At 24.5% G+C, this 22,387-nt stretch overlaps 1 protein-coding gene across 2 annotated transcripts in view; it reads left to right on the top strand.

Annotated features, from left to right (window-relative positions):
• LOC129612596 (uncharacterized) overlaps positions 1-22,387 on the top strand; it is an 81,456-nt gene continuing 59,069 nt past the window's right edge. Inside the window, exon 1 of one of the 2 annotated variants that reach the window (XM_055526285.1) lies at positions 1-139. The gene's annotated coding sequence lies outside the window, so the exon portion shown is untranslated. Of the gene's footprint in view, positions 140-22,253; positions 22,273-22,387 lie in introns of those variants that run through there. The other variant, XM_055526286.1, reaches the window with a different exon arrangement.

The following is a 22,387-nucleotide window of genomic DNA, read 5'->3' as shown; positions in this document are numbered from 1 at the left end:
AATAAATAAAATTTTTGATATTAAATAGCTACTTTTTTATAAATTAAATTTTGATTTTAAAATATACAGAATAATATTTAATATAGTTTTGTGAATACAGTGAATACAAAACTTTACTACATTTTGCATAAATTATAAGGTAGGAAAATTTACAATTTAATATAAATTTATGAAAATTTTGAAAACAAATTAAACAATAATTTTTTTAATTAGTATTGCAATTTAAATGGATAGGTTTTTACTTAATCCGAATTTTAATATTCTACAATTTGTTAATCTTGAAAATTTGCATAAATCATAAATCAACAAAGGTTTTTCTAATATTCTCATAAGACTAACGAAGTAAAAACCCGGTTTTTAACAAATATCGCACATAACTCCTTTATTTTATTAACCTCTTCAATTCTATGATATGTGGACGTAATTTTTGAAGTTAAGTAAATAAATCAATCTTATCTAGATTCATTTTGCAAACTTTAACATTTTGGTATATAATTATATGAAAATTTCGTAGCTGGAATTTTATTATTCGTATAATAATTTCATTATTATGAATATGACTTGTTATGCCTTCCTTTTACGATGAAGATGTTGCAATTGTTTCACAAATCTGTATTGCCGTTTTTGCAACATTCAAAATTGTGTTAATTGAAAATTTATATTTTATCTTCACTTATTATATTTGCCAATTATCGTGTTTATTCGAACCATTTGTAGAATCAATTCTATTTTACAATTTAATATCCTTTAAAAAACTACGAAATATTTGAGTTATGTATATTTATACAACTCCAAAATAAGAACTCTACATTTTGTAAAATATTTATAGAAACCACATCTTAAATATAAAAAAAATATGAAGAGTCCATCTTTATTATTAATATAATAATATCTTACATGGAAATAATTATATTAATATAATATATAAGTATGTACATATGTTGTATGCATGTATGTATATTCATAAAATTTCGTTTTAAATTTATGTTTTCCTTTGAAAACGAAAATAAGTTATAAATAAAATTACGTATGCACATAATACAACATTTTTTAAAATGCCACCATCACCAAACGAGTACTCCACCAAACAGAAACAATTAATATTTTGTGTGCACGAAATATTCTTAGAAGATATTTTCGTTTTTAATTTACCATAATGTAAGATTATTCATATTTTGCTGATTTTAAAAAATGAGTTTTTACCCCATCTCAACATAACATGCACTATATAGATTTTTCATCATCAATATTTAAAAATTTTCTTTTAAGGGTTCTATAAACTTAATATAAATAAACTTGTATGTACGTATATTATTTTGTCACAAAAATAAAAAAGAAAACAATTTAAATATAGCAATAATACTCGTATGTATATAAAAAATCTCTAAACTATTCATATATACATACATATATATAAAATGCATTTATGAACTTGTATGCGCTCAAAGATGAAAAGACTAAAAATGAAAGCATTTATAATTTTATTCTAAAAATATGTTCAAAACAAAAATGCATAAATTTCTGTCGAAAGACAAATTTCATCAAGAGCAACAGTGGCATTAATATTAACCAATTTTAAAAACAAAAACAAAATATTTAGAGAGAGTTTCTTCTGAATATCAGGCGATATCAAAGGACTGTCGAGGAACATTTCATATACCAAATTTATGTGTACATATTAATACAAACATTCATATAGTATTGAATATATGTTTTTTAATTCTACATTCACAAAACGAATACAATTCAGCAACAATTATAGTGTTTAACAAAAATATCAAAAACTGAAAGTAAAAATTTCAACTTCCCTATTTTGTTCCCCAAAAAACAAAAACTCAAAGTTTTAATGAAATTTTTCATGTGTTCATGCGTTTATGTTTATTATCAGTTTATTATAGATGTATATATATATATGTGTGTGTGTGAACATTTTGAATTCACTTTATTCCTCTAAATTTTTTATAAATTGAAATTCTCGGCTTTCTGTGGTGGTCTTCTTTTTCTTATAAAAATAACATAAAAAAGCATAAAATAAAAAATTGTTTTAGAAAAATTTTCCGAAATTAAAGAAAATGTGTTTTCTTTTTTTTCTTAATTTCTTTGGTTTTTCTTTTATTATTTTGTTACGGAAATTTATTTACTCAAAATTTTAAATCTCATCAGACCCGTCTGTCTTTTAACTCACGGTTAATGAATAGATACTATGGGTACATTCATACATACATGTTTGTATTTATAATTTTGTATGTGTTAAGTCTTTATCGGTACTTCTGTACATACATTTTTTTGTTTGTTTGTTTATTGGCATATCTATACAAAAATAAAAACAAAATCCATATCATATGATAATGTGGTAAAATGCAATTGCATTTCATGCATCTGTAATGTTGCGTACAGAAAAAAATGAAGTTAAAAGTGAAATTTTGTGCCATTTTTTTCGTTTTTTTTAAGTGACGAAAAATTTTATTTTTACTTTTGTGCATATTACGTTTATGTAAATATTATTATATACATAAATATTCAACCTATACAATTGTATGTTTTAGTTATTTATTTGTATTAAATACAAAAATTAATTTTTGTAAAAATAAAACGTGTATTTATAGAGTTTTCCGACAAAATGGTGAATTATACTAGCTAGATCTTAAGAACGCATCCAAAATACAATCATCATAATATGTGATTTGAAGTGTGTTTACTAGTTCATTCAATATAAAAAATTTTATGTATAAACACGCATTTATTTTTTGATATAGATGTTCGCGGAAATTTTTTTATATTAATTCACCGAAAATTGAAATCTGTCAAAGAAAAAAGATTTACATTTCCTTTTTAAGATTGAATTTTTAGCATTTTTCCAAAAATTTTTTGAAAAAAGTGCTTATTAGTTTCATCCTGTCTGCCCGTCCGTTCGTCCGTTTTTTAACCATTTTTTGCAATGGAACCATAAGCATTTTTCAAATTTTGTAAACGCAGAAAGGCAGCAGATTGTTTCTCCTATCGTGGCATACTATAGTTAAACTTTAAAAAAATAAAATGGCAGTTTAAATTTACCTTTATCTAAAATCCGTTTTTTCCAAATTTTTGATGTCATTTTTCTTCTAGACCCCAGGTTTTAGGACCGTGAAATTTCAGCAGCTTTTAGACACTAATAAATACTTTATTTCGTTGGAAGAAAATTTTTTTCCATCTCCACCCCCTCTCAACTTATCGCCTCTCGAAATTTGAAAAATTTGACTTTTTGACGATTTTTATTTCCGAAACCGCAAGTTTTTTTCAAATTTCTATGAACGGAAAAAGCTAACGGTAAATTCCATCTCATTAAAAAATATAATTATTTTTCTTAACTCACGCAATTAACCCTTAAAATCGAGCATTATGTTAAGTCCTCTTTAAAATAATTTTGTTTTTTTTTCAGACTGAAAAATCGTTCATAATAAGTATATGCAATCCTAGAAATAGTTTCGTGTATGAATGAAAATACTTTTAATAGTGTGATAAATATGCATAGACTGTATTTAAAAGCAGTATTTTCACTAATTGTTGAAGGGAAAAGTGCTACAATACAAACCATTGGTTTGACCCAACTTTATTAGTTTTATTTTCACTCGAATATTACCAGAGCTTCATCAATATTAAGTACCTATGTTAATGTATGATCGAAAGAAATTTATAGTTTTAGATGAGCTACGATCATTTTTTTCAGTTCAGTTTTCCGACGATAGGGAAATATGAAAATTATTATTATTTTTTTTATATTTAAAATTGTCAAATAAATTCAATGGGGCGCATTTATTAACGTAATTTGCGTTAATTTAATCAAAAATTTAAATATGCTTGGAAATTTCTGAAGGCAAACGCTTTCTGGAATTTATTTGAACCAATTTGTTACAAAGAGTCTTTGAAATTTAGTCTACGAGCGAAGTTTTAAATTATTGATAATTAAATTTAATAACAGTCATAAATGTATAGATTAGTTATTTTGTCAAAAGAATCAGTTTTCGAATGTACAAGAAAAGCGTATAATAACAAATTAATTCATGTCAAAAGTAGATTTTCATAAAAATTGTAGACACATTCTTCAAATTTATTAAATATTAGAAATTTTTACAATTAATAATTGTGTTAATAATATGCATGAGCCCAATACTCGCAATGGTACACTTTGTATACATACATATATACTCAAATTACGCATATATAAAAAAAATAAAATAAAAAATTGCATATTTATGCAGATACTTGCATATACATTCGTCTAATTTCAAATATAGTTCAATTCAAAATATATTTACTAGACAAATTTGCACCAGAAAGTGCAGCTAGCACACATATTCTTTTTATATTTATTTCTTTCATATAATGTAAATAAATTTTTATTGCCAAGTATTTTTTAACAGTAAAGTCTATTAATTGATATTTTTTTGTTGTATTTATAATTAAAATTAGATGATAAATGAACCGTATTTTCGCGAAATATTCTACTAATATGTTTTTGTATTTTTACAAAAATATAAGGGAGCATAGATGATTAACAGTTTTTGCAATTTAATGCTAATGATTTTCGTTTCGTTATTTATCCCTTAGGATACATATTTTTAATATTTTTTTAAAAAATACATACTTATATAAAATTAAAAATACACAGTGTTGTGTGAAATATGAAATGTTTAGTACATATATTCCAGGAGAACTATCAAAAGAGAAAGATTTCTTATTTGTTGTTTTGGAGAAAATTATGAGGTTTCAGTCACCAATGGTCAGGAAGCTCTTACAGTGCATACTTAAATTTATCCAGTAAATTTATTCCGCTATTCTTTTAAGTGAAAAAGATTTTCTTTCCTTTAATTTCGTAATTTCTTAAATTCGTATAGAGAACTTAAACAACAATTATGGATAATAAGTTAAAATGAATCTAATAGAATCTCTTAAAATTTGAATTTTTTGAGAATTTAATTACAAAGAGTAAGAACCCTTATTCTTATTCCATACTGTACTTTAAATTACTCTAAATATTTTTTTTTCACGAAAATTTCTTTTCAATTAAAATTCTAAAATAGGCTGAAATGTTTTTATTTCACTTTTTTAGCTTGAAATTTTGGCATTCAATATATAGAGCGTACGTTTACACAATAAAATTCTACTCTATAATTTAGTATTAAAATAGAATTATGCTTGAAAATATTATTTAACAAAAAAAAAATAATGAAATAAAAAAGAAAAAAATAATTGCAACATTGTGAAATTTTGCGTTTACGTTTTTTTAATCTTTAACATCGAAGAAAATATTTAAAATAGTACAAAATTTTCGAATTATTTTACTTATGATATTGGAAAAAAATTTTGTTCACCATGTTAAATATTTGCTTTTTTCGATATTTATTACAAAATTATGTAGCAATTAGCCGAAATAATTAAATAAATTCATTACGAATTTTCTTGAAAATTAAGTTATCTGAACAACACGAATGCAAACTATTAAACCATATAAATGCAAAGTACCACAATAATTTCCAAAATAATTAATGAAAATATTCTTGAAATTTTATAACTTTTTTCCTCTAAAAAATATAAATACTTTTTAATGGAATGAAGATTCTAGGAAATATTTTTATTTGCTGTAATAATTTTCTTTCAATTTTGAAATTTATTACTTTTCTATAGAAGTTTTTTTGTTATGTATGGTCAATGCGAATTTTTTCGATTGCATTTCAATAAAATCCATCAACATATCATTATGGCTTTATTGGCTTATTTTGGAGGACATTTTCAAGTTTTGAAAATGAAATTTTGTTTTTTATATTTCTTATAATCACATCGTTTTTAACATGAAAAAGATACGAGTAATAATAAATGAAACACAGAAACAAGTTCATTGCAAATTTCTTTGGATTTCAAGTGCTTTCAAGTGTCGTGTTGATTAAAGTAAAAAAGTGAGGCCTAATGTAATATATACTTACAGACTTGTTGGGAATATAATGTCTTGAACATTAATTTGTTTTTCGGTTTTTTTCTACATTTAGGCTATATCGTGGCTGAAAATAAAATTTGATGGCATTTGATGTTGCTTTCTTTCAAATACGCTTTTAGAACAAAATTCATCACGGTTTGCACATTTTTAAAATTTTTAGAGCACGAAAATTTTATCTCACAATATCTTTTGATGTAAAATTGGCCCTTTTTTGAAATGTAGTTACCCATCACTGATGTATAAAGTATTGTTATATTGATAGATGACCACTTTTCCTATATTCGATATTCATCTAGACAAGTTGACGATCTGCAGCATTAAATTAATAAAAACAGGAGAATAAAAACAAAAATTAAACGAAAAAGGAATCTAGGCGTTTTACTTTTTATGGAAATGCCTGGTTTTTGTAACGCTAAAGTTTATAAATTCATTTCTTGTTCTTGAATTCACATTTTGTTTTTTGTTTTACTTGTGCATCGTCATCATTACCTTTAGTTTTTTCTATAAAGAAAGTCAATTTTTTCTTGATAATAAATTTCAACTTTGCAACACAACTTTAATGACTGATTCTTATTCAAATAATCTTGACATTTTCCTATTTTTAAACGATAACCATTGAGCAATTTTAAAATTTATTCTGTTATTTATCGAAATTTTATTGAATTATTTGTGTGAATCTAGTTAAATAATGTATACACTTAAGTACTTTATAAAAATATTTAAAAATAATCCAACAGGGAATTAACATAGAAGTTTTTGGGACGGTTCATTTCTGCGGTTCCTTATAATTTCACTTTTATTTAAGCACACAAAAACAATTTTTATTAATTTTCTCACAATCAAAACTTTTATTTGTGTAAAGGTTTTAAAAAATGAGAGTTGTCTATTTCGTTTTTTTTTGAGTAACATTTAGTAAAATTAGACAGACTTAAAATGTCAGCTAAAATTTAGTGAATATGTTGACAAAATACTGTAGGTATGTTGATAAAATTTAGGTATGTTGACAAAATACTGTATAGTATTGCCGTGTTGCTTTGCTATTGATAAAAATTAAAATTTTAGAAAATTACTTTAAGTTAGATTCAAACTTTTTATACAAATAAATCAAAACCATTACAATACACATTTGTTGTGCAAGAAATGACCAACTTTACAAAACAAACTAGAATTATTGCATATTATAAAAATGTGCGTATAAAAAATTATGAACATTATACTATGTGGTTGGTATCTAAATATGGTCGGAAAAGATAAAAAAAAAAAGACGCAAATTGCAATTTAATGCGTTTGTTGTTTTTTTTATTGTAAAAATTTTCCCATTATATTTTCTCTGAGTTTACATTACCGTGGTAGACCATCTTTTAAATAGGGTTGACTATGCCATTGTTTTTGCTGTTAACATAATTTTTCGGTAAAGATTAATTAACCTTCTCACGAGACTTCCAGTGAGGATTTAAATATGGTTGTTTGCAGAAATTTTTCAATATGGATTCGATGATATTGTGTTAATGAATATTTACGTATAGAAGATGATGTTATTTAAGCAATTAAATTTTCGTTTAAAAATGTTTATAATTTATTTTAAAGCCATTTGCTTTTCAATTTATCAAGACAATCTGTAAATTTTTATAACTTAAGTAATCATTTTAAAATGCGATTGTTCGGTGCAATTTAAAAGTATGTGCCAATATTTGTGTTCTGGGATGCATTAAGGTTAATACGTAATACAATTCTTAGACATCTTGTTAAAGTACTTCACTTATATTTAAGTTCTTTGCTGAGCCTAAATAATTTAGTTAAATTTGTGGATTGCATTATAACAATATTATTATTCATCTCTGGTTTATGACAAATTTCCAAATACCTTATTTACTTACTAAAACTTTAAGAACTTAATATGTGCATTATAATGAATAATCTTTTCGAAAAAATTAGTTAAATTTGTACAATTACGTTAATATTATGAAAAGAAGAATACACGGAAATGATGTTATTTATTATTTTAACTTTACTATATAAATGAAAAATTGAATTTATTTTATATTTTGGAATGAAAAAACAATATTATTGATTGTTTACAACTAATTATAAGCATTCTTGTATATGTATAGAAATTATGCTTCCCTTAACCAAAAAAAAACATATCTATTGAAAACATGATTTTAAACAATTTAAATAGCACATTATGACAATTTATGTGTACATTTCCTAAACATTTTAAAACAATAGTAATAGTTAATAACTTAAATTACTAAAAATTTTAATATTTTGTGTATTTTGTAATTAATTCTAAAATTTTGTTTCCCTAAATTTATTATGCCATTTTAAAATTTATTAAAATTAATGCAAATTAAGTGGAAAAAAATATCATATAGATACCAAATAGAACATTTGTTTTAAAAAACATTCTCTGCACCATAATAACACCATAAAAACATTTTATAAACAATTAAATTGATATAATATCTTCACCAAAACTCAAATCATTTGTTCAATTTAGAGCTTTTTCAACGAAATCATAAATAGCTATTTTGCAACCTTAGATTTTGAAAAATTTCGCATTTTGATACTTATGTCATAAACAGAAAATCTTACCATCCATAGTTTTAGGACTAATTCGTTAAAAATAAATATCCTTGTTACCACGAAGTAGAAGTTAAGAACTAGTCTGCTGGCAAAGAAGTTCCCAAATAAGAAGCATCTTCCCTTATACGCAGACAACGTATTTCATAACATTCATTGCTGCATTTTCCTAACACCCCCAATAGCTCCGTACCTGGCTAAAGTGCTCTTGTTGCTCGGCACGTACAACCCCTCGCCCTCGGAATCTCGTTACAATGATAAATTTGTCTTAATTCTACTTTATTTAAATTTTCATAATTATTGTGTCATGTTACATGCCTATTTTCAAATAGTGTCAAAACTTGGAATAATTTCGATTAATAATATAAAATAAAACCATCATGACAGAAGTGATCACAAAAAAACATTGCCATCTTATGTTCAATTCAGATTTTCTGACTTTATCAAATTTAAATTGTAAGTTTTAAGTTAATTGAAAAAACCAAAAAAAAAAAAAAAGAACTTCTTGAATTCAATAATCATAAAATTTGTGGGTGTTATAAAATATTTGACCAAGAAAATTATATAACAAAACAATTTTAAGAAGCCTTGAATAGTAAATGGACAATCAATTTTTAAATGATGATATTTTACTTTACATAATCTTTTATATATAATTAGCTGTAAAAATAATTGATAATACCAGTAGTGGCTTCCAGCTGACTAACTATAGCTTCAAAAAGTAGTTAAGAGATAATGAATTAATTAATTTCATATTTTTTTATCTTTTCTTTGAATCTTTAATAAATTTTTTTCAGCATTTTATTTGTTTTTTTTATCTAAAAGCTAGGTATATTATGTAGCTGTACGAAAACAGTATAGTAAAAAATTCTCATAGCAATAAAAAATGAAAATCGACTATTTCATTTATGATTTATTTACAACATAAATTTTTTAATGATTCCATTTACTTTTTTTTTAATAAATTTGTAGTTTTTTTTTTGTATTTTATTTGTGTTTTGATTGATATTATAATGTTTTGTTATTATTTTGTTTTTTGCTAAAGATCATAAAATTGATCATTAAAAGTAAAAACAAGCAGAAATTATGAAGAAATTTATGTATATTTAAAATGCTTTTTATAGCAGCGTTTATAGTTTTCAACTACACTGAACAGTATAAGCAGTAAAAGAATATTAAATTAGAAATTAAATTTTGCAATTAATTTCTAACATAAAAACAAGCATATAAAAATTTTGATAAATTTGTCACAAAATAATTTTAAATAACCAAGTGGAAGTCTATTTTAAGATATGGCGAAATAAAATTTCAATAATTTGACATAAAAAAATATTCTAAAAAATAAAATACCCATATTGCCATAGCGAGAAGAAAATTATAGTAGTGATGAATTTAGATTGTCATGTACGACTCGTAAGTCGTATTAAAGATTGAAATGTAAATCGAATTATTGACACCGATTGGCATATCGAGAAATTGAAGATAATTTCAGATCGTTATTTGTTTTTGTTAAAGAACTTCCTACAGATTTAATTGTTCAATTGTTCAATTTCATTCACTAGAATTCTGCAAAAGCAACAAGCTATATTAAAAGTAAATATGTTGAAAAATTAAATTATAATATGTAGTTATAACAGTATTATAATTGTAATAAAATGAGCATGTACATAAATTACACTTTTTTTGAGTAACGTAGAAAAGAAATTTAAGCAAAGTAGTTGTTAAGCATATTTAGAAGAATGTAAATATAAAAGATCTCGAATATATGATTTATTAAAACCATCTTTTTATTGCAAATCTTAATTAAAAGTTTATGGTTTGAAAAACCAACAAACAAAATGTTCTACGAAATTCTTACAAAAAATCATTATGTATTACAAAATGTTTTGGTACTGAAATAGTTTTGTTCGGGTTGCTTGTGTTTGGATTTAATTATTAAACAGTAAAAGGTTGTAGATCGTAAATTTTTGAAAGAGAGATATGGGCAAGAGAAAATTTTTCATTATTGTAGCACATACGCCACATCTATTCTATCACGTTTCCAAGTTAGTACCTGAAGATAACCCTCAATGAAATAGACGCGAGTTCATTAAATATTAGTTTTTAATTTCAAAATTTGGTAGATGGTTTTGAATTTTTATATAGGAAATAAATATGAAATCTTCAATACTTAAATTATTTTTATTTTTTACAGATGTAGTTAAATTGAATGTAACCACATCTGTAAAAATGAGTTCGAACTACTGAACAGTTCCTTAGAAGGAACGCAACAGTTCTTATTCATTAATTTGATATTATAATTTATTTGATAAATACTGTAACACCCGTGCCTTTTAATTATAAAACAATTTTTATAATTTCATTTTTTTAATTTTAAAAGATGACCACATTAAACACTTTGCATGTACATAAATAGAATTCTACGGATTAAAACTCATTAAAAATCATTATCTACGTAATTCATAATTCAAAGTATTTTTTTTTGTTCGTTTTTTTTTATAATTAATTCAGAAAGCAAATAATCTATTGAATTATTTTTTTTATACGTATATTTACATACATGAATATATAAATTAATATTCTAATGCCCTTGATAGCTTCTGGAAATACGCATAGTATTAAATTCATAGAAAAAGTAAATTTTTATTAATCGGAATCTTCTTTTTATAAAAATGCTTTTTCTTATTATTTTTATTAAATTTTCTTAACCATAATAAAGAAATATATATATAAAACGCTTTAAAAGTCTTGCTAATGCAAATTAGTTATAGATTAATGTCGTATGATTTGCTAATAAGTTTGTCATCTTTAATTATCACAATTCATAAATTAAAAATATCATGAAAGAAATGAAAATTTAAAAAATACTCTCGCTCATATTAAAATTTTGAACCGCAATAACCAAAAATTGTTGTATTTTATCCGACGTCGTATAATTCTTAATACATATTATTAATTTTATTTAACTTAATGATATTATGTAACATAAAATCATGTAGAATTTTAATTGGAACACGATACCACATTTATTTGTTTATCGTGAAATATTATGGAAATAATTAATAAAAAAAGCAGAAAATCTTTCTTAATATTAAGAAAAATGATTGAATACCGCAATCAATAAGGTAGATTGTACGATTTGGACACCATAAACATGAGGAAATTACTAATATGAAAAGGTTTCAATATTTGAAATGAATCTGTCATTGAGCAATCAACTCTTTCTTTTTATGCTTTTGTGATACCTTGTACATGAATTACATTTCGTTATATTGTTTTTTCAAATTTAGGAAAAATGTGTAAAATAGTTTCGCTCAATCTGCTCGCCTACTCTGTACATCTATTCGTGCGTTTGCGTAAATTTCTACATTGTTCCAGATAAAATTTACAAAGTGTTGACTGATAAAATTTACAAAGTCATTTTAGTGTGGTAAATACTTACCTTAATAAAATTTTTTCCTAACGCCTCTCACCTTCAAGCTATATAGTTCTGAAAAGCCTCCAAATACAAAATTTTGACCATAAACATTGTTCAATTTTTGAATTCGGCAAACGCAGGAATGTCAAGAATTACTTTTTCTATCATACCTACAAAAAAATACAAGACTGTTGAGTAGACTTCTTAAATTAACTGTTGTTGCAAACTCCTTTTTTGTTAATTCATGGAGCAATTTTTCTCTATATAGTTATTGCAATGAGGTTCAAATTTTTGCAGCTTGTAGATACCGACAGAGTAAAAATGTAAAGCGAAACCGTTATCTTACTCAAAAGTATATTTTTATCTCTGAATTAAACTAATTAGTTAAACGATTGAAGTTTTTTATTAGTTTTATTATAAATTTCTTGTATTAAGTTTAAAAATTTGTCCTAAATTTATTTTTTATCCGGTAATATGAGAATTAATTATCACAATAAATCGTTTTCTTTACTTAAATATAAGCTACATAAGCACAAGCTCCAAAAATATTAAATCCTGCAATTCTGTTAGGTATTTTCAACAATAAGTCATCTTGATAAATTGTTTTCTGTGCTATACAAATATACTACCATTGAAACATAATCCTATATTTTAACAATCTAATAATGGCAATATTTAACGCAGTTTTCGAACCACTACTATAAATTAAAATATAATAATTTCAGTAAACTTTTATAATGTTAGACTGCAATGATAATAATTTTATCATTTTCGCAGTACCTGTATCTCATAGTTTTCTAAATCAACTTTATGTATACTCTTGTATTTTTTTCTGGCTTTTAATAAAATAAAGAGAAAAACAAACTTTAATTATCAATAAAAAAATATAATAAAGAATCGAACAAAAAAACTCACCATAATTTAAACTCGTATAACATAATTAATATTTTGGCGGTCATATTTAGACCACATTGGAATTTGTGACCATACACCATCATAGAATTGATATTGTATAGCCAAACTTTGTATATAGCTATGCATATACAATAAATTCATATATGTATATCATACGTAGGAATAGGTATGTGCAACATTTGTATATATACATACATGCCTATGTACACGTAAAGTTTAAATTTACAATATTGATATTAAATTCTGTTGCCCATTAAAAATCGTGTTATGAATATTTTTAATAATTTTTTTATTCATTATTAATTTTAATATATTTATTTATATTACATACAATATACATAAATATAACATACATTTATATAAATAGTTAATCTTTCTATAAAATAAATTAAAAAATATAAATTATATTATATATAATAAAAACATCAATAAAATCTACAATGTTGTTGATGGAAATTATTAATGTTAATAGTTAAAAAATTAAAAATGAAATTATGGAGGAAAAAACAAGATAAATTATTTGATTTTGATTTTAATTTACTGATTATTATTGTCATTAATTAAAATTTATAAATTCATATTTTATTGCTTGTATTTGATGATCATTTTATGCATATAATTATGACAGAAAGATTGAATTGGCGATGTGAATGTGTGTATATTCTTTTTAAATGTAATTTTAATTAATCTTCTTTATAATTAAAAACGCTATTCTAATATTTTGTAAATTTGGAAAAATGTAGTACGGGATAAATTTACATATATGTATGTACATGTAATTATAAGAGGATACATAATGTTTTGTAAACAAGTATGTGTATATAATATATACATATACAATATAGTCGTGCCAGCTCGTATGTACTCTTATCTGTTCTTTAAAATATTATGTATACATACACATATACTCGTATATATAATAAATTTTAATATGAAAATTCTCCTCGAATACACTCCACACAAAAACTCTCTGAATAAAAACTGTAAAATTTGGTATGATCTTTTAAGCGGCTTTTTTTATTTTTTGTCTTTATTGGAAAATTTTCCAAGGTTTAAAATTTTGTAAGGCCGATTTCCAAAAATGTTTAAAAACAAAAATCGGACCATTTTTCAAGATGTTATTTCCCGCACCCTGAACAATTTTTTTTAGGAAACTTTGATTTTGATTGCCGAATGTCGAAATACTTTATGGCTATCGAGTTAGATATTCACAGTGTCTACTTAGTGAGTTTCTAAGTGATTCCTAAATCAAATATTTTCCTTTTTTCAATTTTTAGGCCCGAAACGGGTTTATAATTTTCAGTTCATAATTTTTATAAATTTGTTTAGTTAAACCGTTTAAATATTCTTGTAGGTTTAATACAATACAACAGTTTTTAAGAATTGTATAATAAATATAAAACATATTTATTACCACTTAAACCATTTTTAAATAATCAAAAGTCAATTTTCGATATAAAATTTTCTTTGAAGCAATTGAACGCAATGTTAATTTTATCAAGTAAAAATGTTTCAATCGTTCTAAACCGACTGAATTATACCTTGGCAATCTGAATATAAAAACCTGTTTTTGAAATATTTAAAAATAGCTTTCATGTTGCTCGAACCTGTCAAATCATTCCACAAAAACTTTACAGCTTCATATGTCTGACATATGTATAATTGGTCCCATAACTGGCAAGTCTATGAATCTAACGTTATTATTTTTTTTCCGAATACTCAAGCCATTCCAAAAAAAAACTACAAGCAAATGTGTTTCAGCTACCCGAACCTCTCAAGCTATTCCAAACAAATTTCAAGGATATGTGTGACCTATAATTGAATACACGACTGCTAAATCTCATGAATTTAACTTTTTTATTTTTCCAAATAAACAAAATTAATTTTTGTATGGCAGTTGCCCTAACCAGTGCAGCCATTCCATTAAAAATTTTTAGAGTTCATGTATTAGCTTTTGAAATATTTAAAATAATCTCTTATTGAGTTGCATGACAGTTACCTGAGCTCGTAACGTCAGTTGGTACAATTACAAAAGGGTCCGTCCTTGGTACAAAAGAAATAACTTGTAAAAATTTGGAGGTATGTATTTGCTTTGAGTTTAGGTTTTGAGTTATCGTACGATTTACTTTTATGTATCGATGTATCGAGTTTAGGTTTCTTGCTAAATGTCCATACGGCAAAAGACTCTTTCAAGTGATTACTATTTACCATAGTTAATGTACCCTTCACGAAGGTGCAAAAAGGAATTGACTTTATAATATTAAATATGGTCAAATATTTTAAATAACAATATTTTAAAATTTTTTGGTGCGCATTGTGGCAATAAATTAATTTTTCTACTTAATAATGTAGTTTCATGTAACTTATTTAGATTTGTATACAGCTTTTAACATTTTTAATGATCAATAGTATGACAATCAAAGTTTATTTGACAAGCAAATTCAAATAAGAATGCTCTAATTTTTAAAATTCTTAATAATTTCTTAATATTTTCTAAAATAAAATTGAAAATCATACACTCCAATTTATGCTATACTAATTACAGAGTCCACTTAATTATAAGAGTTCAACTCTAAATAAAAATAATCACAATCAAAATCTAATTCAATAAATAAAGAAACAAAAAACAAGATATTGTTATACAATTATCATATAAAAAACACCTTCTAAATGTTATGTAATTATGTATTTATTTTTTAATTTGCCATTAGCTATAATTATCAAAGAAAATAAACAAAACTAATGTTATATTGAAAAAAAGTGGTATGTAAAATTGTAAATCACACCGTCGTCAAACATTATGTTATTCAGTTATGTTTGCTTTTGGTGTCGTGCTTGACATGCCATTTTATAAAAGTCAACGTTTTGTAATTAATTCAATTCAAATATAGTAAGGAGTTTTTTGAAAACGAAACGAAAGAAAAAATCGGCAAAATGATAAACAAAAACTTCTTTGGCGTAAAAATGAGAATTTGATTCAACCATAGGACTATTGGTATATTTTTTATTTCATATATTTATATCATAAGACTTAAACAAGAACTGATCGAACCTAAGGTTTAAATACTACAGTAGCCAAATCTTTAATTACTGTCAATTTGTAATATCTATTAATTAAACAGTTGACTTCGACAGATCTAGAAAAGTAAATAAAAATATTTAGTACTCTAATTTAATCACACAATTATTTACATGTAATGAAAGGGTTAGTTTAATCCTGACTTATAAATGCTAAAACTATTTTATAATACCATTTTATAACGATTTTGTTTATGCTCGTATAAATTCAATTAATTTAGAGAGTACAGAAATACAAGTACGTTTCAAATAAATTACTTGTTAGAAAAATTTAAAGTAAAAATTAAAAATATAAGAAAAACCAAACTTTAATTTTATGTGACAACACTACACGTTAATTCAAATCAATTGGAATGATCTTTTGAATAATTGTTTTTCATCAGTATTTTGGAGTCTTGGTTATCAACAAAATTTTTATTCCATTTATCGTAAAACCGTTTCAATGAAAAACGACATTTTTTCCATATTTTCTTATATGCCCGCCACCGCAAATGACCGAAACATACTTTTTGTATTGTTTAAATTTTTATATTAACTAAGTAAGTAAGTAAATTAGTGATGTCGTTTCTTTCAAAACGATTAGTAATAAAACTTATAATAAGATTGACAAAACATGCTTAATATTTATGGATATTTTACCACAGTTTAATGAAATTTTCCATTCAAGTACTTCAAATTTTAGTTTTATAATATTGAAGCTCTAAATGGAAACTGACCAATGGTGCAGTGGTTATTGCACTGGTCCTTTAACTATTTCAATATTAAAAAAATACCAGCAAAATAAAAACAATAAATATAAATAACCTTAAATATCTTAATATAAAGAAAAAATTACGGTAGGTTCGTCACCTACCTAGTAAACCCAATGACGTCAGAAACTGGTTCATTGTTATATACAATAATCATACACCAGCCCTATGCTCCTTCTAGGAGCGAAGTAGGGTAAAAAAAATGGAAGAAAGAGTTATGGCAGATTTTTTTAGAATTACGTTACTACATTTTTATTTATAACTTCATTTAGAATTTAATTAAAAAAATGTAGTATAAGGAGGAAGAAACATTTTCGGCTAGAATTTACACCTCTTTTCCTTTGAATTGTACGAAAAGCGACTGTATACGAGTATTATAATTTATATTCACAATCATACTGTAGATTCCTGATACAATTTTTATAAAAGAATGCTATGTTGATTTAAAATTTTTTTCGGTCGGACAACTACATATATATATACATATATATAAATATCAAGTACAAATTATTAAGTAAAATATTTTCTATTTTGTTAATTAATATAAAAATAATTGCAGTATGAACAAATTTTTAAGATTTCGAATTCGATAACATTTTACTCCGATTTGTTGGCAAATATTTGTAGTCACAGTTCCCCACACTATTATTTGACTTGAAACCCAAAACATTAAGTTCAAAAATTTTTATGTTGTTTATTTAAATAATTTTTTTTTCTGTGTTATAGATTGTAAATTAATCAAGTTTCTCACGTAATTGTTATGTAAAATCAAAGAGCTATTTTTTTTTCTGATCATTGTTATTTTTATTGTTGTTATTATTATGTCTGTATTACTATTATGTAATATTTAGAAAAATAGAAACAATTAAATTTAATGCAAGTATTTTCAATAGAAAAGAAAAATTCAATTCAATAGTCATTTTAGTCAAAGTATGGCCTTTCTCTTTTTTTCTAAAGGTTTTCTTTTATGCTCAAGCAAAGTAATTAATTAATGGGAAATGTGCACATGTCCGCAAATAAAGTATTTAGCGAAATTTAATACTTTTATAATTAGTGTTGTATCTACATACATAAATATATGTAAAAAAAGTGAAAATAAAAGATAATTAAGATTATTTTAAATAATATTATGTAATTACAGTTAGAAAATAGTTAATTATTAATTGTATGCAATAGAATAATTGCTATTATAGATCGATTTCTCATCGTTTAGAAAAAAAAATATATTTTTATTCATGGAACAATTTAAATGAGAAAAACGTTATTTGCATATATATAGAACTTTGGATAATTAACAGAAATTTTCGAAAATGATTATTATTATTTGGTTCAAATTCGGTACTCCCAACACTATATGGTATACCATACTTTAAACCACCATTTACACATATGTATGTATATGAATGTCATGAAGTTCTTTAATTTTGGTCTGGGACCCGAAATCTAATGTGAACCCAAATCAAAAAAAATCGTATAGGGTTAAACTTATTTATAACTAATTTTTTTTAGTAATACACCAATTAAACCAATATTGTTGTTTTGAAGAGATATTTTTTGATTTTCCTCGAAGAAGTAATCAATTCAAAAGCAATTAAATTATTCTCATTCATGTACCAAAATAAATAATGGTTGCATAATTTCTGGATGAGGAAAAATATTAAAAGAAGCATTATTTTAAAAGTTAGATTCGACGACTAATTACTTCAGTTTAGATAAATAACTATACTTTTTGATAATAAGACATTCACCATAGGTTTTTTAATTTTTAATTGTTCTAATTTTGGAAATTGATAACTTCAAACTAGAGGACGATACAAACAAATTTTATCCAAGTGAAACAAATTACTTATTACTAATTAGAAGTTAGAAAAATAGCAAACTCTTGCAGTTTGTCGACACAGTTTCCTTTTAGTTTCGATACAGTAAATAGTCGGAAAATGAAGTTCTAGAGAAATAAGTTTTTCAGCAAAATCCACTCGCAAATAAAATTTTACTTTTATATGTCGAAGGGTGCAGAAGTTGTCAACAGATACAAGAACAGACGGACACAATTAAAGGACAAATTGATGGGTAGAATGATTCTTGCAGAGTTTTAATAAGCTTATTTCCAAAATTTTAGATAAATTTCTTCTAGTTGAAGTACTATCTCAAGTATTTATTAATTTTCAATCAACAATTTTCTGATTATTTTATGCACGTTAAATTATTTGAAGGCTATAAGCGAAAGTTTGATGATTAACAACTTTTAATCAATTTAGTTTTATTTAATATCCCAGAACGTTTTATATTAATATCCAAAAATTTCTCATTGTTTTAGAACTTTTTCCAGAAATAACCAAAAATTTTTATTTTAATTCTGTTCGCCTAAATTGTTTAATAATATTCACTGTCATAATATAATTAAATTCTTAAATGCAATTTCAATGTGCAATCAAGAAACTATTCGCATTATAAGAGAATATTCTTTTCTGATAATTATTATTAACTATAAGAAGCAATAAAAGTAAGATAAATTTAGTTCTACTTTTATAATAAAGCGCGATATTTATTTTTCTGAACGCATTATGGTTCTATTATAGTTTTGCTTCTTATATGTAAAATGTTAATGATATAATTGCATAAAAACTCAAAAACACATGTATTTAAATTCAATGAAATATTTCATTTGTCAAGGAAATGATAAAAATCTTATGGTGCCATGTTTTAGAAACTTAAAAATAAATTAATTTAAATTTGCGATTTTTGCTTTTTTTTTCTTGAACAATGTTTTTTCTTTTACTCTATTAATCGCTATAAATATTTCATATATAGACATAAAATGAAAATTAAAAAACTAAAAGCAAAATTGTGAATAAAATTAAAATTTACAATTTTTATCGTTTTTCAATCTTGTGTATAGCATGTAAGTATAATTGAAAATATGAATTCTCATTTTTATTTATTCGTATAAATGTGCGAATTAAATTCATAATGAATACTGAAAAAAAACGTACACAACACACACGTCTCATACACATGCTAATCGTATACACAAAACATAAAGTCGTAATTCGTATTCACGCATTCATAATATTTTCAAACTAATTAATTTCAATTTATTTGACAAGTTTTGCAAATTAGTCATTTAATCGTGCACATTTTTATAGATAAATAATGAATATAAAAAAAAGCACAAAAATCATAAAAAGAGTCATTTAAAGAGTCATTACACTATCATCAATTTATTATTTTATTTCTTTATATGTGTGAGACGACGGAGTGCCTTTATACTAACTCTATGACGATTTTTTTTCCAATTATAGAAGAAATGCAAAATGACATAATATTTGTGTAATATTTCATCTTTAAATGGTTTTTATGTATTAAATGTAACTTGCTAATAAATTTAAAATTGACTTCTGTTTTCATATTTGTTAAATCAGCTATTTTGGTAGTGGTACTCTATTTATTTTATTTTGGTATTTCTGTTAATTATTATAAAATCATAGTTTTCAAATTGAACTACTAAATTGAGATATAAATGGACTAATCAAATCGATTAGTTAAATCAATTTATTTTGGAAATGCAAAGGAATTTAAAAATTGAAATAAGACGATTTTTTTTGTCTTACATCATAATATGAATGTGCTAGTTTAGGTGTTGATAAGAAAAACTTTGTTATTAGAGGCAGGAGTGTTGTACAGATATACAAACATACATCGATTCGATATTTAAATTGAGAAGTTATAATTGCTTTATAAACATGTTAATATAAATTGCATTTGAATCTATAGAAACGATCGTAGGAAAAGAACTGCTATTAAAGTCATAGTGAATGAATTATAAAAATTTTGTGTGGATTTCAAGTTAGTAAAATTATATGAATATAAATTGGGTTCCAAACTTGAATCGAATCTGAAACTGCAGTATAAAATTTGGAATTGCAGTTTGAATTTTGTTAATCCGAATTTTAATAAAAAATGCTTTGCCTGTATGTTTGAATATACATTTTTAAGTATGTATGTATATCAATACTTAAGTATAACAATAAATAAATCAAGAGGGTGTACAAGAGAATGACATCGATTTATATTTTTTGAATGTATAGTCTAGGATAGGCAAGGAAATTTTTGTTTTATTCAACTTCAATTAAAAGGACGAGAGTTAAAAGTAAAGTAATCTTTTAAGGTACTATTTTCAAATTAATTAAAAGTCAAATTAAAGACTGATTTTTTAAAATATTTCAAAAAAAAAATATTTTCATAACTCGCAATTCCGGAATGATTTTCCCACCACACCTTTCTTTTTCAATTTTAATTGTACAAATTGAAATTCTTGCGATGTGGTGTAAACGAATGAGTCGATAATTTAATTAAAGACCTTATTTAATACAAATTAATACTTTGGAAAAACTACAAAAAATCTTTCTGAAATTTGAAAAATTCTTTTCTGAAATTTTAGAAATTCAAGAACAAAATTAGCATATTACCAATGTTATTTATACAATTTAAACCAGCTTTTTTAGCACTTTTCCACAAAATTTTTGAAAAAAGTGCTTATTAGTTTCACTATGTCCGTCCGTCCGTCCGTCTGTCCGTGTGTCTGTTTGTAAAACTTCTACACCCATCAAGATAGAAAACTGAAATTATACGTACATAGATCTTTACTAGAAACTTATTTTCGTAGAACAAAATTTTACCTATCTCCCCCCCCCCCCCATAGAAGTTATACCCCCCCCCCCCCCCCCAAAACCCTAAAAATAGCCTATTTTAACTATTTGTTGCAATGAAACCATAAGCATTTTTGAAATTTTTCAAACGCAGAAAGGCAGCGGTTTGTTTCCCCTAGCGCGGGGAAACATCGTTATCTAAAGTCTGTTTTTTTCAAATTTTTAATTTCGTTTTTCTTCTAGACCCCAGTCTGTAGAAGCTTGAAATTTTTGGAAACTTTTAGACACTAACAAATAGTTCATTTCGTTAGAAGAAAATTTTTTTCCATCTCCACCGCCTCTCAAGTTATCGCCTCTTGAAATTTGTAAAATTTGAATTTTTGACACCTTATATTTCCGAAACCGCAAGCTTTTTCAAATTTCTATAAACACAAAAAGCTAACGGTAAATTCCAACACATTAAAAATATAATTATTTCTCTTAACTCACACAATTAACCCTTAACCCCACTTTATATTAATTTCAAAGACTCCATAAATCATCCTAAATATGCTACAATACAAACCATTGGTTTGACCCAACTTTATTTTATTCTCATTTCATGATGTGATCCATATATGTATTGTGATTCATTTCAATATTTTATCCTACAACATTCATCATTACGTTTAATTAATGCGACGAATTCAATAGTAACTTATATGAGTACCAATGTATGCATATGCATACTTTAAAAAAAATAATAAATGTCATATTGTCATAAATAATTTAGTCATAAATTAAAGATAAAATTAAACGCATGAATTAATATTTTGATTTATTTAGATAACTGATGACTGCTATAATATCGCACTTCAAAAGTTTTTTTCATTTTTTATTTTATTATACGCATTGTTGACATTTGGAATGGTAAGTATTGTTTTCATATAATTTTTCTAAATGTACACGTGCATAAGCTACATTATGAACGTCTATTCTTTGGGAAGAGTTTACTATTACGTTAACTACTTCAAAAAAAAAACAG

The sequence above is a fragment of the Condylostylus longicornis genome, unplaced genomic scaffold (genome assembly GCF_029603195.1).
Source record: "Condylostylus longicornis isolate FDR11 unplaced genomic scaffold, ASM2960319v2 ptg000075l, whole genome shotgun sequence".
Classification (NCBI taxonomy): domain Eukaryota; kingdom Metazoa; phylum Arthropoda; class Insecta; order Diptera; family Dolichopodidae; genus Condylostylus; species Condylostylus longicornis.
The sequence above is the reverse complement of the archived record's forward strand: the minus strand, read 5'-3'. Positions and strand labels throughout refer to the sequence as shown.